Raw genomic sequence first — 15,780 nt, 5'->3', positions numbered from 1 at the left:
CCCAGAGTGTCCAGCTTATATCGTTAGAATTCCTCCTCAAATTAAAAAAAGCGAGCATTTTGAAGACCGTCGCTTCCATTGTCGAAGATACTCTTCAGAAACCAACAATAATGCGTTTTCGATAGCCAGAGGTCGTAGCCATGAAGTCAGTCTCCATCCGAGGCGTTGTCGACGTTTCTGTAGCAGTAAAGTTTCCAAATTTTGCAGGTTGCCACAAATTTCTATTCCGTTTAGTCGTCTCTTACGGCAAGCAGGACAGAAGGTACAACGGTAGAATGGACCAGGCAAATCTGCATCTAAAAAAAGTAACATTAAATCAAATCAAAGTCAGTAATCTTTTTTCTTTTTTGGGGGTCAGGTACGTTTATCCACAAAATATTGGACTCCCGCAACGGCACACCGTCAATTTTCCAATTAAACACCTCTCCGTCGTCAGAGAACCGGCTTCGAATAACTTGTGACATTACTTCAGACTAACCCTCCTGATCTCCGGGCTTAGAGAGAAAGAAATGATTATTTTAAAGAACTGCCTGGCATGCGGTTCATCCGAAGGTCGAGCTCTATTTGTCAGCACTCCTCAGCATCTCCCTGACAAGTTCTCTGGAGGAAGCTCCCTTGTGTCTGCATAAAGTTCCCACCCTGGGAAGGGAAAATACGGCATTGGATGCGACGAGTAAAAGTTCTAGCCAATGATAGAACACCAGTTTATATACCCCTGCGGGATATCATGGTCCCCGGAGGACTTCTTGTTTTTTACAGAGAGGAGTCCCTCTTCTATTTCTTTTATGGAGAAAACTCGACTGTCCTCGGTGCCTTTTGTTCATTGCGCTGGGTGGTCTTCTTTCAGCTGTCATTGTGGCATGACAATTCTAAACCAAACCAATTAAAACAACTACATATATAGGAGGAAAAGTGGATTCTTCAAGTGTAATGAGATTTTAGTCAACAATCGCGATCATGTCGTCAAAAGCAACAACTCACTTTCCTCCTCCTTCCAACCATGCAACTCCACCGAATTTAGACTTCACTGCTATATTGCATAATTAGAGGATGTCAACGAGAAAAGTGAGAAAAAAAGTAGAAGTGGTCCACCAGGTTAATTGTGGTAACCCCACCATAGTGACTACGGACATGAAGTTAACCTTTAAACCTACCTACGAAAGATTGTGTACACTTCCCATCGGGGCAAAGAAAAAGATGACGAAGATGATAAATATCAGGAAACGCTTAACAAGAAAAACGAGGCATGTAGACAACACGTAGAGCAAAACACAAGGACGAAGAGAAAAAAATTACAAAAATTTCCGACAAGCAGCTAATAAAATATTAAGGCAAATGAAACGATGAAAACATTTTAATGAGCAAATAAAGGATATTGACGATAACGTTGCGGGTAATAATACAACAAGTCGGGAAACCGGAAACTTGACGCTTCAGGTATAAAAGGTTTTGTGTTTGCCAATGCGAGAAGCGTAACGCAGTTCTCCATTGGCTGACAGCGTTGACTGGAGATATTTAAATTGCGCAGTGCTGTCAGCTTCAATAACCTACCCAGAACTGAATTAAATATCTCAGGTCAATGCTATCAGCCAATGGAGAACTGCGTTTTGAAATTACTTCATGCATTAATGCGACCTGGATGAAGTGGCATTCCACAACTGGTGTTCTTTGTGATCGACGTATCGGCGAACGTTTCAAATCTAAAATTTACCGCAATATCGTCCGTCTGCTACTCTCTATAGTTCTGAGTGTTGGCCAACTATAAAGGACAATGAAAGGCCTCTTGCGGTAATGAAGACAAAATTGTTGCATTGCACTGGTGGCTTCACCCATTTGGATCACGCCCGAAATGAGGATATCCGCGATCGATATGGGATTACACCGATTGTGGAAAAACTGCATGTGAGGCGTTTTCGATAATTCGATAATTCGCCCTAACGAGAATTCACTTGCCAATATTGGCCTGAACATCGAAGTAAACGGTAAGCGACCAAAAGGCCGGCCGAAACAACGGTGGCTTGATACGCTGGATCGCGACGAGCCGACCCCGCTTGTGAATCTGATAAAGGCTGAAGAAAAAGAAAAAGATGTGAGGAGCGACGAATGCATGACAGCTCCTTGTCACATAGTTAAAAATTCCATTGCCCTCTATTTTTTAGAAAGCGATTTAAATAAATCATTCATTGGAAAACCCTATATTGATAATAGTCAACCTCATACGCTTCACACTCTGAGTTTAATATTATTAGCAAATGCGAAAAATTTAACCTACATTAGATATAATAAAGGGCTGGGGAGAACTAGATTTTTCATGAATGGAATTTTAATATTTCACTCGAATATCAATTATTCTCGATAATTGTGACGTCAGCATCTTATTTGTATGGCTTAAGACGCAATAAATTCGCAAGAAATTGATAAGTTTGAACTGCTATAATTTTGACACTAATAGTCGGATTTTCATGAAACTTGGCACGTTTATGCACGAGACTGTCTTCTATGTCGGTGCAAAATCATCCTAGGATGAACTTAAGGGGAGTTTTTCAGTCAATTTATAAAAGTTGGTAATATACTATTAAGTAAGTTTATTTGAGCAGATATCGGAATGAGACATATTTTGCGGCCTAGATTTCATCAAAGTGCACCAGCTTGATTTTTTTCGGATTTTTAGGATGGGTAGTTTCCGAAAATGAGTCCTTTCTCACTTTAAGTGGGCACATTTTGACTCCTCACTCGCGCACTTTGCAATTCACGAAAAAACTAATATCACATGCAGAAAGTACTAATCGAGACTTTTCATTTGATACCCTACACGACTATATACAATGAAAAATTTTTTGAATCCCCCCTTTGCATGTATGGGGAGACCCCCTTTAAACTCCACCTAAAATCCACTACCTTGTAAGTCCTATAAAATCTTCATGTACGCCGATAAGATAATTGGGGAATACCGAGGGGGTTTTTGGAACTGGAAAATCGACCATTGACCAGCTATTTACGGTCAAACAGTTACCAGAAAAATACTGGGAATTAATCATCGGCGTCATAAATATTCGTTATCTTCTACAAAGTAATACTTGACCTGAGAATTCCAGCAAAACTGGTAAGACTTACCATTAATAACAATGCCCCACTCAACAGGGTCAGCATCAACAATAGCTTGACACATGCGTTGAAGACAAATGTCGATTAAAGCAAGGGGATGGACAGGCATCTCGACTGTTTAATTTAGCACTGGAGCCGTAAAGTTGACTGTGGATACAAAAGGTACACTGCTCTATAAGTCCTGCCAAAACTAGCATAGCAAGCGATCTTTCACATCAGTAAAGGAGATTTTTAAAAACCTTGACATAGCTAAGTGGGTAGAGTACAAGGCTATCGTATGGAAGGTCGCGGTTCAAATTTAACAGTTGGCAGAGGGATTTGTTATCGTGACTGGATGTTGGATACCAGTCGACTCAGCTGTACATGAGTACCCGAGTGAAATCAGAGTAATAATCTCAGGCGGGCGCAATGGTGACCGCATTGCCTCCTACAAAGTACTGTAATCCTGTAGCTTACTGCTACGATCTTCAATGAAGTGCTTTAACAGACTTCAAGGCCCTGATCCAATTGGATTGTCGCGCCAACGATTATTATTATAAATAGATCAGACCCAGTTAAACCTAATTTAAAAAAAAGTAACAATTAATATATATAAATATTGTTGCCATTCACCTCTTGATGGGAGTATAGCGCGTCAACCACACCTACGCACCATCGCTCGCGGTTACCTGGAATGCCCTTCAGCAGATGTCGAGACGTTTGCGGCAAGACGTCATGGTCCATTGAACACCTCCACGTCCTCCGGACAAGGCAGCATGAGGGACGTTACTAACCTCTGTCGATCAAGCTTTCGAGATGTTCTTTGATGCGTTTCTGGAATATTTTAGCTATTATCTTTGCAACGGCGGAGGACACGCAAATACCCCTAAAATTATCACACTTAAAACGGATCCCATTCTTTGGAATCTTGGTGATCACCCCCTTCTTCCACTCTCTTCAAAAAGTCTCAGAATCCCAAGAGTACCGTATGAGTGCAATTAATGTAGCGATAAATATCTCTTCGGGGAGACCGTCAAGCCCAATAGCGTTACTCCGTTTGAGTGCATTGATGGTCGAAATGATTTCTCTTCTGCTTGGACGAACAGTCCGTATCCACATGTTACGGTGGCTAATCATTTCATCCACAAGAGGAGGAACTTCATCCGATCTGATATAGTTAAGAACCATGGTGAAATGCTCTTTCTATCTCTGCAGTCGTCCTTCACAGAACCACCGAAGTATTTGGGACCACATGCAAGCTTGGTATACACTTTTAAAATCATTGCGATCCGCAGCATCTTCCGCTCCTCTTACCGTCGCAATTGCAAAATCTCTCTTGCCACGGCGTACACTCAGCTGAAATTGTCGAGACTTCGCCGCAACGGTCAGTGAAGGCTTCAACTCCTTCCTTTCATTGATCCGCTTCCACGATTCCACAGTCAGTCAGATCTTATGACGTGCTTTCAGGATGTGGCCGAGGACCTGTGTAGCACCCGAAAAAAGAGCATTTTTTATGGCGGCCTAATCGTTTTCCACTATATCGGAATTGGTGGTAAATACCATTTTACAGTTGAGATGCTCCTCAACTTAGACCGGAATATTGCAGTTAGTAGTCTGTCAAAAACTGACTTCCAGGTCAAGAGAGCGCTCTTTGTGGTAGGTGGTAGGTGGTAGGTTTCGGCTGGCCTTTTGGTCTTTTCTCATCGACTTCGATTTTCAGGCCAATCTTGGAAAGTGAGTTCTCGTCAGCACGAATTACATGTACATACCATCAAAGACATCTCTCCCACAATTTTCCCACGATCAGTCCAACCCCATATCGATCGCGGATAACCTCGTTTCGGATGTGATCATGGCGCGTTACACCACTAATCCACCTCAACATCATCGTTTTCATTACTGCCAGGCGCTGTTTATTGTATTTGATAGTCGATCAATAGTCAAAACCATAGGGAGCGACAGGACGGACGGCACTGCGGTAAATTTGAATAACCCAGTTCTGGGTAGATCACTGCCACTGACTTTGGGATCAGTCATCAAAAATTAGGTTTTATTCAGATTCAATCTGAAACCATGTTGCATAAGACGATAATTTGAATTTTGAACAAGTAGCTCGAGATCAGCTTTGCTATGAGACGCTAGAAAAACATCAGAGCGCGATGCGATCTCATGGTGGTTCTCGATGAGTAATCCCGCAGCGTGTATTGCGTGTATTTCTTCAGTTCTTGACGAACCCGGATTGATTCACGGTTATTTGAACGGTGTCGCGAATATGAATGTCAAGAATGCGTTCAAAAATCTTTATAATATGGGACAGCAACTAGATCGGTGATTTGAAGATTCTTTCTTTCATATTGTGAAAGTGGTGCTTTCTTGCCAATCAGATGTTCTACCCTTCTCAATAAGCCGATTAAAGGGCTTACTGAGACACACTGTTACGTCCTAGCTCTTCCATTTTCAGATCTCAGATGCGATATCATCAGATCTTGCGCTTTTTCTCATTTGATTTGTCTGATTGCTTCCTCGACTTCAGTCGCTCTGACTCGAAATATTCTCGCCTACTATCTGTTCTTTTCACTAACGCAGAAGAAGTGTTCGATGCGCTGTGTCGCTTTCTTTGCTTCCTGGTTAGCATTTTTGTAAATTTGTCAGTTGGCGAACGTTTTATCGTCAAGAAATGTTTGACGAGTCTCCATTTGATGAGCCACTTACCAGACTTGATGACGCCGAAAGTTGTATAGGCCACTTTATGAATCGTGTTCTTAACTTTGTTCTATGATTCTTCAACATTCGTAATAGTTGGTAATCGCAGAGATTTTTCTTCTTCTTTTTCACGATATTCGCCACGGGCCATTGCGTTCCTTACGCTATTTCATCGGTGGCTTGATTCGCAAGACATCGGCCATTGTTCGATGTTGAAATGCAATGGTCTCATAGGAAACGGCTTTGCAGTCAGTGACGGTGATAAAGTGCCAGAATATAATCGATATGCGTTTTACTCCACTAAAAAATCTAGGAAAATAAGACAATTAGTTGATAAACCATGAGTTGGTAAGTATTATACAAGGTCGTAACGTTCGCAAAAACTACTGTGCAATCGCTACCCTCATTATGTGTCCCTTTTCTCTCATGGCACCTGTTACCGTCGACCTTTTCACCCACATGGCCATTGCAATCGCCCGCAATAACGATGTAGTCGTCGGCAGATACGTTATAAATAAAACTATTAAAAGGAAAAGTTTCTAGTTTAACTATAGATTTTTATTTACTTAGGTTGCAAACATGTGTTTCGGACATGTGTCCTTCTTCAGTGTGGTTACAAAAACAGCACTGAAGAAGGACACTTGTTGTTCCCGAAACAAGTGTTTGCTACCTTTAAATACATAAAATTCTATAGTTAAACTCCAAACTTTTCCTTTTAATAGTTTTATTTAAAAGGAACTAAAGTAAACAAAAGAACTATTTTTATAAAACTTAGATACGTTATAGGTTTTCGTATTCAGTAATTGCCAAAAAGCATATTTCGCGGCATCAGGTGGACCTGTATGTGGTGCATTCGCAGTGAAGAAGTAAATCGGGCGATCAGCTGATATAACCTCAACCGTTCGAATTCTTTAATGGCATCACGGAAACCCTATGCCAACTCCATATTGAGTATTTCCGCAACCAAAATAGAAAAGTTATTTTTACCGCTTTTGCGTTCTATATCACAGCTTTTGCCGCGTCTCTTGAAGCACTTGAGTATCAATACATGTCGTCCGAAGGGCTCTTGGGAGTTCCTCTGTCTTTCCAGTGAGGATACCAATATTTATCGTGCAAACATGTATTTGTTTTGCTCCAACTAATTTACTCATCTCCTGGTGCTGTCTATGCGTGAAGAACCCTTGCTCATTCCTCGACAAAGCGGAGGCATTCCTTTGAGTTTTGAATTCAACACAATCATTTTTGTTTTTAACGATATCCAATGCGTTTTCTTGGTAATCGTGGGGGTTGTCACCAAGAAACATAGTAGAAGTATTTATCTCTCTCCCCAATCTCAGCATTTTATTTTTGGTCTAGTTAGGATAGTACAAAGTACTTTGCCTTAAACCCTCCTGCTTTATCTTAGCGTTAGAGTACAATGCTGCATAAATAACATGGTGCAGTTCGTTATCTATTTATCTGTCTATCAATGTTTATCTATCTATATATTTATCATTTCGTTGCAATAAAATTAATGTAGGACATTTTTGTGTATTAAGCAATTTATTGACACGCTTTATTTAACGTTTTTATAAGCTTTTCGGTCAATGTTACATTTGGTTTGAACCCAACTGACCGAGTATTGTGGCAACTGTGTGCAGCCCAAAATTTGTGAATGATAAACGCATAAATCTTAACTGTTCTAAGTACCTATTTTGATGATGGTAAAAAATTGTGTGATATTTTTAGATATATAAAATTGCTTAATGTTAAGGGGGTCATCCAGTATATCGGATCCGAGGAATCAATTTTTTTTTAGCATCAATTGTATCTAAATATAGTGTAGAATATATGGGCAAAGTGATTTTTTGATATTCGGAGTTGTTCGGAAATTATAGTGTTAAACACGTAATAAGTCACATGTCAGATTTATGTCGACCACCGTAATAAAGCGCGTATTTATCGGTCGGAATTACGTTCGAATGACTTCACTAAGCGAACAAGAATTGAAGCCAAGTCTGTACATGTGTTTCTTCAAGAAACCTAAGGTTTATGGACAAGGTATAGCAGATTAATGGCTAAAAATCACATTCTTCTTGTTAAATGCGGTTTTTTCGAAACTGCATATTGAAAATCTGCTGCCACCATAGCCCAAAATCTATCCAACGAAATTCTTTAAAATTTTCACGACTTATTCAGAATAAATTTCTACGATCCACAAACTAGGATAATTGCGATTCATTGGGCAGTTTTTTTTATTCATTAAAAAAACACCAAAATTCCCAAAAAAAAGTTTAACACGGCGCCAAGAATTTAGCTTTTAATATTTTTTAATAATCCTAATTTGCGGACTGTAAGTAACTCTGCCCGTTAAAATGCCGTTTACTTTTTTCTTTAAGATGATCGCAGCGCCCTCCAGCGTGGCAGCAGAAAAACATCTTTTTTGGATATGTGTGTATCAATGGGATGCCCTTTCATGCGTCTTTAACCTGCCCCTCGAGAAAGTGATCTGTGATGCTGCTGTAAATGCAAGAGGTACGATCCTCTTTAAGTCTACCCAACTACTGGCCTATGCTGACGATATCGATATCATGGGAAGAACCACCCGAGACGTACAAACTGCCTTCATCCCGATCCAGCAGGCGGCGCGAGATCTTGGACTGCACATCAATGAAGGTAAGACAAAATATATGGTGGCAACGTCAGCCCCGAAGACCAACCAACCAACAACATCAAACCGCACTGGTCAAACAGGAAGAATAAGGATAGGAGAATACAACTCCTATCTAGGGTTGAAAATCACAACCGATAACAGCTACGATGAAGAAATCCACGCACGATTATTGTCAGCCAATAGAGCCTATTTCAGCTTATAAAAACTTCCGCTCGAAACGTCTCACCATAGGGTCAAAGCTTTTACTGTACAAGACTATGATCTTGCCAGTTCTCATGTATTCCTCGGAAACTTGGGTTCTTAGCAAGAAAAATTGTGAACTCTTGGCAGCCTTCGAGAGAAGAATCCTCCGAAGAATTTTTGGCCCCCTACATGAGGATGGACGATTCCGTAGCCTACACAATGACGAAATCTATGGTATCGACCGTCCGGTTGTAGATAAAATCCGGCTCAATAGGTTATCTATGGTAGAAAAAGAAGACGAGGCAGACCCTGCCTAAGGTGGAGCGATGAGTGGTACAAGATGCTGTATCATCTTTTGAAACGTAAGATGTTATTCAATTTGAAGGAGATATTCAAAAAATACAAAAATGCCTTTTCAATAATGATGGAGGCATAATTCATCAGAAGCTACCTCGCCTTCATCTTGTGATCAGTGTGGCCGAAAAGCAAAGTATTGCTTTGTGTTTATATTTATTCGTTGTGACTCTTTCTTGGACGAAACCGTCTAGCTTTTTTTCCTTTCATTGGGTGCTTGCCTATAAACGAGCAATCCGCGCACAAAAAGCGGCCCACCAGGTTGCTGTGCACTTAATGCAGTCTACCATTAAGTATTTGTCAAATAAATAAATAAGTAAATCCAAATTTAATTTCCAATAATTGTATTAAAGGCAAAAAGAAAGTGTGCAAGGTATCAAAGCGAAGTAGAAAGTATTCCGCCTCTTCGGTCGACTAGATAAGTCCTTAACCTGGACCGTGCAGTTAAAAGTCTGTCAAAAACCGGCCCCTAGGTGAAGAGAGCGTCCCCCACAGACCTGACGAGACGGGGAAGAAAACGGGGACCCCCGGGCCTGGAGTACTCTCGGGAAATGAAGCAGCTGGGTGAGGATAAGATTAGGTTTGAACTGTTGAAGTCCTTGTGGCTTCAGCGGCTCCCGGTAGGCGCAGGTTGCACGGGGCGGCCGATTTGGCGAAATTCACGAGGCAAATGGGCGAACTCAAAGCCAATGTGACCACACTGACCGCGACGGCGGATGCTTTTAAGAGAGCGGTCGCGAACATGTTTGCCGTCCGCCTCAAGAAATGGCCTTTCACGCGCCGAGGTCCGCATCGAACTCAAACATGTGCAAGTACCGTAGATTTGCAGATCAAGCCCCGAAATATACCAGCCCATGCACTTTTATCGCGACTTAAAAAAACTGACGTCTGCCTAAAGTGCAGTAACGCGTCGCCTTACAAAGTACGACTCCCTTAGTAGGCGCAATTATCTAGACGCGGAAGTCCCGGTCCTTCCCATCTCCAGACCCAAACTCCACACCCATCGTAAATGGCTTGTCTTGGACCTTTCCGTGGCGCTTCATTTTAGATAGGTAGATATGCAACATAGGTCCCCGATGAACCCTGATGAACCTATTCTAATAACAGCACTCTTTCTATCATTTTTGCCGATCCTCGCATTCGTGCACCACTCCAAAAATGTCGCAACATTACTACCGAATGTAATCTCTCCCAGCCCGTTAAATATGATGTCCGACACCACATCAACAGTATTGGTTCCCCAATCTTCTCGAAAGTGTGTTTACCACCTCAGAAACTAGCTATTGCGGGGAAACCCACGATTGAGCATAAAACCTGAGAAACGCCTGCTGAACCAACACCAACATCTCTAATACCAAACCCTGTCTCCACCTCCATATGGTGATCGCTGGGAGTTCTTTCTTTATGAAAAACTGCAGACGGAGAAGTATGAAGGCGAGTCTTCCCCGCCTAAAAATGGAACAAAATGTCTTTTCCAATGTAGAAACTCTCGTAAGGGTCCAATTTGTTGCGCTCGTCCTCTTTCTGCCCCGTTTTGTTAGCTCAGCTTCTTTAAAATGTTCCGAGCACTGACGGCATAGCCGCAATTGCCGCTCCTCTTTAATGTGTGACTTATCCACTTCCGTCTTCCGATCGCAAAGTGTATGAGTGTCAAGCGTGTGCGTAACCGTTGCTCGTTGTTATTGATAGTATCAGGCAAGTGTACTTTAATGATATGGCGCAGACAGGAGTTGACGAAAGTTTGGAACCCTTGAGTGACAGTGCGGGTTACTCTCCATGTGCTACTCCCAAATAGCAACACAGAAAGGACACTGGCACATAAGTCTCAACTTGATTTTGGCGTTGAAATAACTGCATTTCCATATTTTAGACGAACGCTAATAATGCGTTGGACAACATCCAGTTTGATGCCACTGTCGACAGAAACCACGCTTCCTGGCACATAAGTCTCAACTTGATTTTGGCGTTGAAATAACTGCATTTCCATATTTTAGACGAACGCTAATAATGCGTTGGACAACATCCAGTTTGATGCCACTGTCGACAGAAACCACGCTTCCTAGATATACAAATTGATCGATGCTTTCGGCGCTCTGTCCATTAATGCAGATAGGGAGAGTGTGATGACCCGTTAGACTGATAAGCTTGGTTTTGTGGGTGTTTGTTCTCAATCCAACTATACTTACTACCACCCCCCCCCCCCAAATCGAGAGCCATTTACCTAAATTACATGATCTTGGGAGAGCTAACAGATTTCATCGACATTTGGTTTGTCCTACGTATATACAAGGGCAATTTTCGCAAGACATCTTGTAGATGCCGCTTTTTTCCTCTTCCTTCGTCGGGTCTTTTTCATTGCCTAATTGCGCTTGGAGCGTGTGATTCCTGCTTCGACGCCTTCTTTGGCCAAGATTCGTCGCAAAAGCTGGGAACATTTCCGTTGAGTATGTAATGGTGGCTCGTTGTGTGTCCATCTTCATCCTCTCTCATTCGAACAAAGTTGTTAGGCGATTTCGTTCCTTCGTACCTTGCATCTTCCTAATTAAGCTATGGATTAGAGTTGGCCCTAATCCATCTTTTGTGGCTATATCCACAATGTATGACTTTTCTTTTCCAAACATTTCTTTAGTAAAAGGTAAAAGATTTCATATAAACGCATCAGTTCTTTTTTTCAGATTTTTCGGTTGGATAGTTTCTGGGAACGAATTTTTTTCACTTTTTGGGACACACATTTTGAGCAATATCTCCCGTATATTTCACCTGATATAGAAATAAGCCTTCTCACTAAAATTCGGGACAATCGGTTCAGCCATTTTCGAGTAAATCGGGTGTGACAGCCAGACAGACACAGACATTGAATCGATTTTAATCAGGTTTTGTTTCACACAAAGCATTAAAAATGAGATGAATTGGGATTAGTACAGTCTGGGGATTATTCTTTGCGTACGGGGCAACATAGTGGTACCTTTTTCAAGTGGATAAGAATAATTCGACACTAATTCACTAGTAAGCTAGCTTTTCAAACTCAATTGTTTGTGTTGGTGGTCAAAGGGTAGATATGATATTAAAATCATACTTGGGGATTTTAACAGCCAAGTAGGGAAGGAGCCCGTATTCAGGCGATACGTTGGCTCCCGTAGCTTACACGAAAAAACAAATGATAACGGACTGCGGATTATTCAATTAGCAGTATCGTACGAAATGGTTGTTGGAAGTACCTGGTTTGCGCGGAGAGCGGTCCACAAACATACGTGGGCCCCTCCAGACGGGACCATTTTCAACCAAATTGACCACGTGTTGATCGAATGCCGCCACCTCTCAGCCTTGATGAATGTCAGAACATATAGAGGGGCCAATATAGACTCGGATCACTATCTCGTTGGCATGGTGCTTCGAGCTCGAATAACAATACCACCTAGAATCCCCTTTGACAATCAGGTGAGAGTGAACACTGAAGCCATCCACAACACAACCCTCCGCGACACCTATAAGAGGGAAATGGATGCCCCAGTAACTGCAGTCAACAGAGGACCTGGAGATGAAGCATCAACAAATGATCTTCACAATCACCTGAAGAACGTTATCATGGATACGGCCACAAACATACTTGGCCCCAGCCGCAAAAGGAGTCGGAACGGCTGGTTTGACGATGAATGTAAACTAGCAACGGAACGGAAGAATGCCGCATACCGAGTAATGTTGCATTCTCAAAGAACGCGGGCACGCGCAGAGACTTATCACGAACTCCGTCGAGCGGAGAAGCGACTTCACAGACGAAAAAGAGAAGCCTGGCAGAACCAACAAGTCTGTGAACTCGAAAAGTACAGGGAGCAACCGCACCAGGCGCGGGAGCTTTACCAACAAGTCAGCAGAATGAAGCTTTATACACCTCGATGTTCATCTTGCCGAAACAAAGAGGGAAATCTGATTTCCGACAGAATGGGCATATTAGAGCGGTGGGTTCAGTATTTTGATGATCTACTGAACAACCAGAACATCGGCGACTTGGAGGTCCCGCCAACTGAAGACGACGGACAAATACTGCCACCACCAAGTTTAGGAGAAACAGTGCAATTCATCGGCTAAAAAATCATAAGTTGCCAGGAGCCGATGGAATTACAGCAGAATTGGTTAAATATGGAGGCGACCAGTTACAGCAAGTGGTTGATCAATGCCTGACGATTGGCAACGAGGCATTATCTTCCTCATACATAAAAAGGGAGATATCACGCAGTGCAGCAATTAGAGAGGTATCACGTTGCTGATTACCATCTATAAGATATTCTCCGCTATCTTGCTAGGCCGGATAGCCCCATATGCCCAGAACATCATTGGCCCATACCAAAGAGGCTTCACTCCAGGCAAATCAACAACAGATCAGATTTTCTCTCTGCGGCAAGCGATGGAAAAACTGTTGGAATATGGACAACAATTGCACTATCTATTTACCGACTTTAAAGCCGGCTATGATAGCATAGCCAGGGTAAAACTGTACACAGCCATGAGAGAATTCGGTACCCAACGAACTTGATAAAACTGACTAGGCTGACCCTGACCAATGTGCGAGACCAGATAAAAGCAGCAGGATCACTCTCAAGACCATTCGACATCAACAACGGTCTACGACAAAGGGATGCTCTATCATGCGTCCTCTTTAACCTGGCCCTCGAGAAAGTGATCCGTGATGCTGAGGTAAACGCAAGAGGTACGATCCTCTTTAAGTCCACCCAACTACTGGCCTATGCTGACGATATCGACATCATGGGAAGGGCCACCCGAGACGTACAAACTGCCTTCACCCAGATCGAGCAGGCGGCGCGAGATCTTGGGCTGCACATCAATGAAGGCAAGACAAAATATATGGTGGCAACGTCAGCACCGAAGACGAATCAACCAACAACATCAAACCGTACTGGTCAAACACGAAGAAGAATAGGGAGGATAGGAGAATACAACTTTGAGACCGTTGATAATTGCTCCTGTCTAGGGTCGAAAATCACAACCGATAACAGCTACGATGATGAAATCTGCGCACGGTTGTTGTCGGCCAACAGAGCCTATTTCAGCTTACAACAAGTCGGAATACCGGAAGCTCGCGCTTCGGGTATAAAGGTTTTGTGTTCATCTTATGTAAGAAACGCACATTTCTCTGTCCGTATATAGCTACAAATCCAACATAATCCTTCATATTTTTCCAAACTACGAGACATACGTACATATTAGAGCCATAGATATCACGCTCACCCTAAACAAACAAACTGCCTATTACCTGCTGTACACATATATGCACGTATCTAAATTTATCGTACCCATATTTCCGATTTACGTCTTATATCTATCTGAATTAGGCACTAGCCGCAAAGTTCATTAGCACGCATATATTATATACCTACATATACACATGTCTGGTTGACAAATAACTAAAAAACTAAAACAAAATAATTGTCTGCGACCCAATTCATAAGAATTCATTTCGTTGTGGAATTGACGAATTGATATGTGATGATGACGTCATGCGGGTTGTAAAGTGCACGAAATTCACAAAAAATTGTAAAGTTTCACCCCCTATAACTTTGTTAATAATAGTTGGATTTTCTTCAAACTTGACCAAACTGTGCATTATATTCTTCGTTACACTCATGCCAAATTTTGTATTTCTGGGATGAACATAAGGGGGGGTGCCGGGTAAATTTCTAAAATGTGGAAATATACTATTATTAACTTTATTTGTGCAGATATCGGAACCGGATATATTTTGAGGCCTAGATTTCGTAGAGATGCACCACTGTGATTTTATCCAGATTTTTCGGTTGGATAGGTTCTGAGAACGAGACCTGTTACACTTTTTGTGGGTCATATTTTCAACCCTTACTCCCCTATGTTTCATCTAATATCGAATATTGAACCAGATTCGAAAAGTACTAGTTGAGACCTTTCATTTGATACCCTACTTGGCTACATTCTGAGAAAAAAAAATTTGCACCCTCCATTCACATGTACGGAGAGCCCCCCTTAAACTTAACGTAAGATGGCGCCACTTACTGCATGTAAAGGGATCACCAGATTACATACTCTCACCAATTTTCGTGACAATCGGTCTAGTCGTTTCCGAATAAATCGGGTGTGACAGACAGACAGACAGACAGACAGACAGACAGACAGACAGACAGACACCGTCACCATTCTAATAAGGTTTTGTTTCACACAAAACCTTAAAAACTGTTCCCCTCAAAACGTCTCACCATAGGGTCAAAGCTCTTACTGTACAAGACTATGATCTTGCCAGTCCTCATGTATTCCTCGGAGGTTTCCGTTTTTAGCAAGAAGAATTACGAACTCTTGGCCTCGTTCGAGAGAAGAATTCTCCGAAGAATTTTTGCCCCCCTACATGAGGATGGACGATTCCGTAACCTACATAACGGCAAAATCTATGAGCGATACCATGACCGTCCGGTTGTGGATAAAATCCGGCTCAATAGGTTACGGTGGGCGGGTCACTTAATCCGTATGGACGAGGATGATCCAGCCCGGAAAGTCGATAAGGGCAATATCTATGGTAGAAAAAGAAGACGAGACGGACCCTGCCTAAGATGGAGCGATGACGTAGGTCAGGGCGCCAGACAGCTTTTAGAGATATCGAATTGGTGGAACTCGGCGCAAAACCGGGATGTCTGGAGTTCCTTGTTAAGGCAGGCCTAGACCGGATACCGGTTGTTGCGCCGTTGATGATGATTTAAATCCATAATAAGCTCAGCGCGGTTTATCGTGTTTGGAAATTACCCAAATCTTAAACTCGTCTCATT

The sequence above is a fragment of the Hermetia illucens genome, chromosome 6, assembly GCF_905115235.1.
Source record: "Hermetia illucens chromosome 6, iHerIll2.2.curated.20191125, whole genome shotgun sequence".
Taxonomy (NCBI): Eukaryota; Metazoa; Arthropoda; class Insecta; order Diptera; family Stratiomyidae; genus Hermetia; species Hermetia illucens.
Note: the sequence above shows the minus strand (reverse complement) of the source record.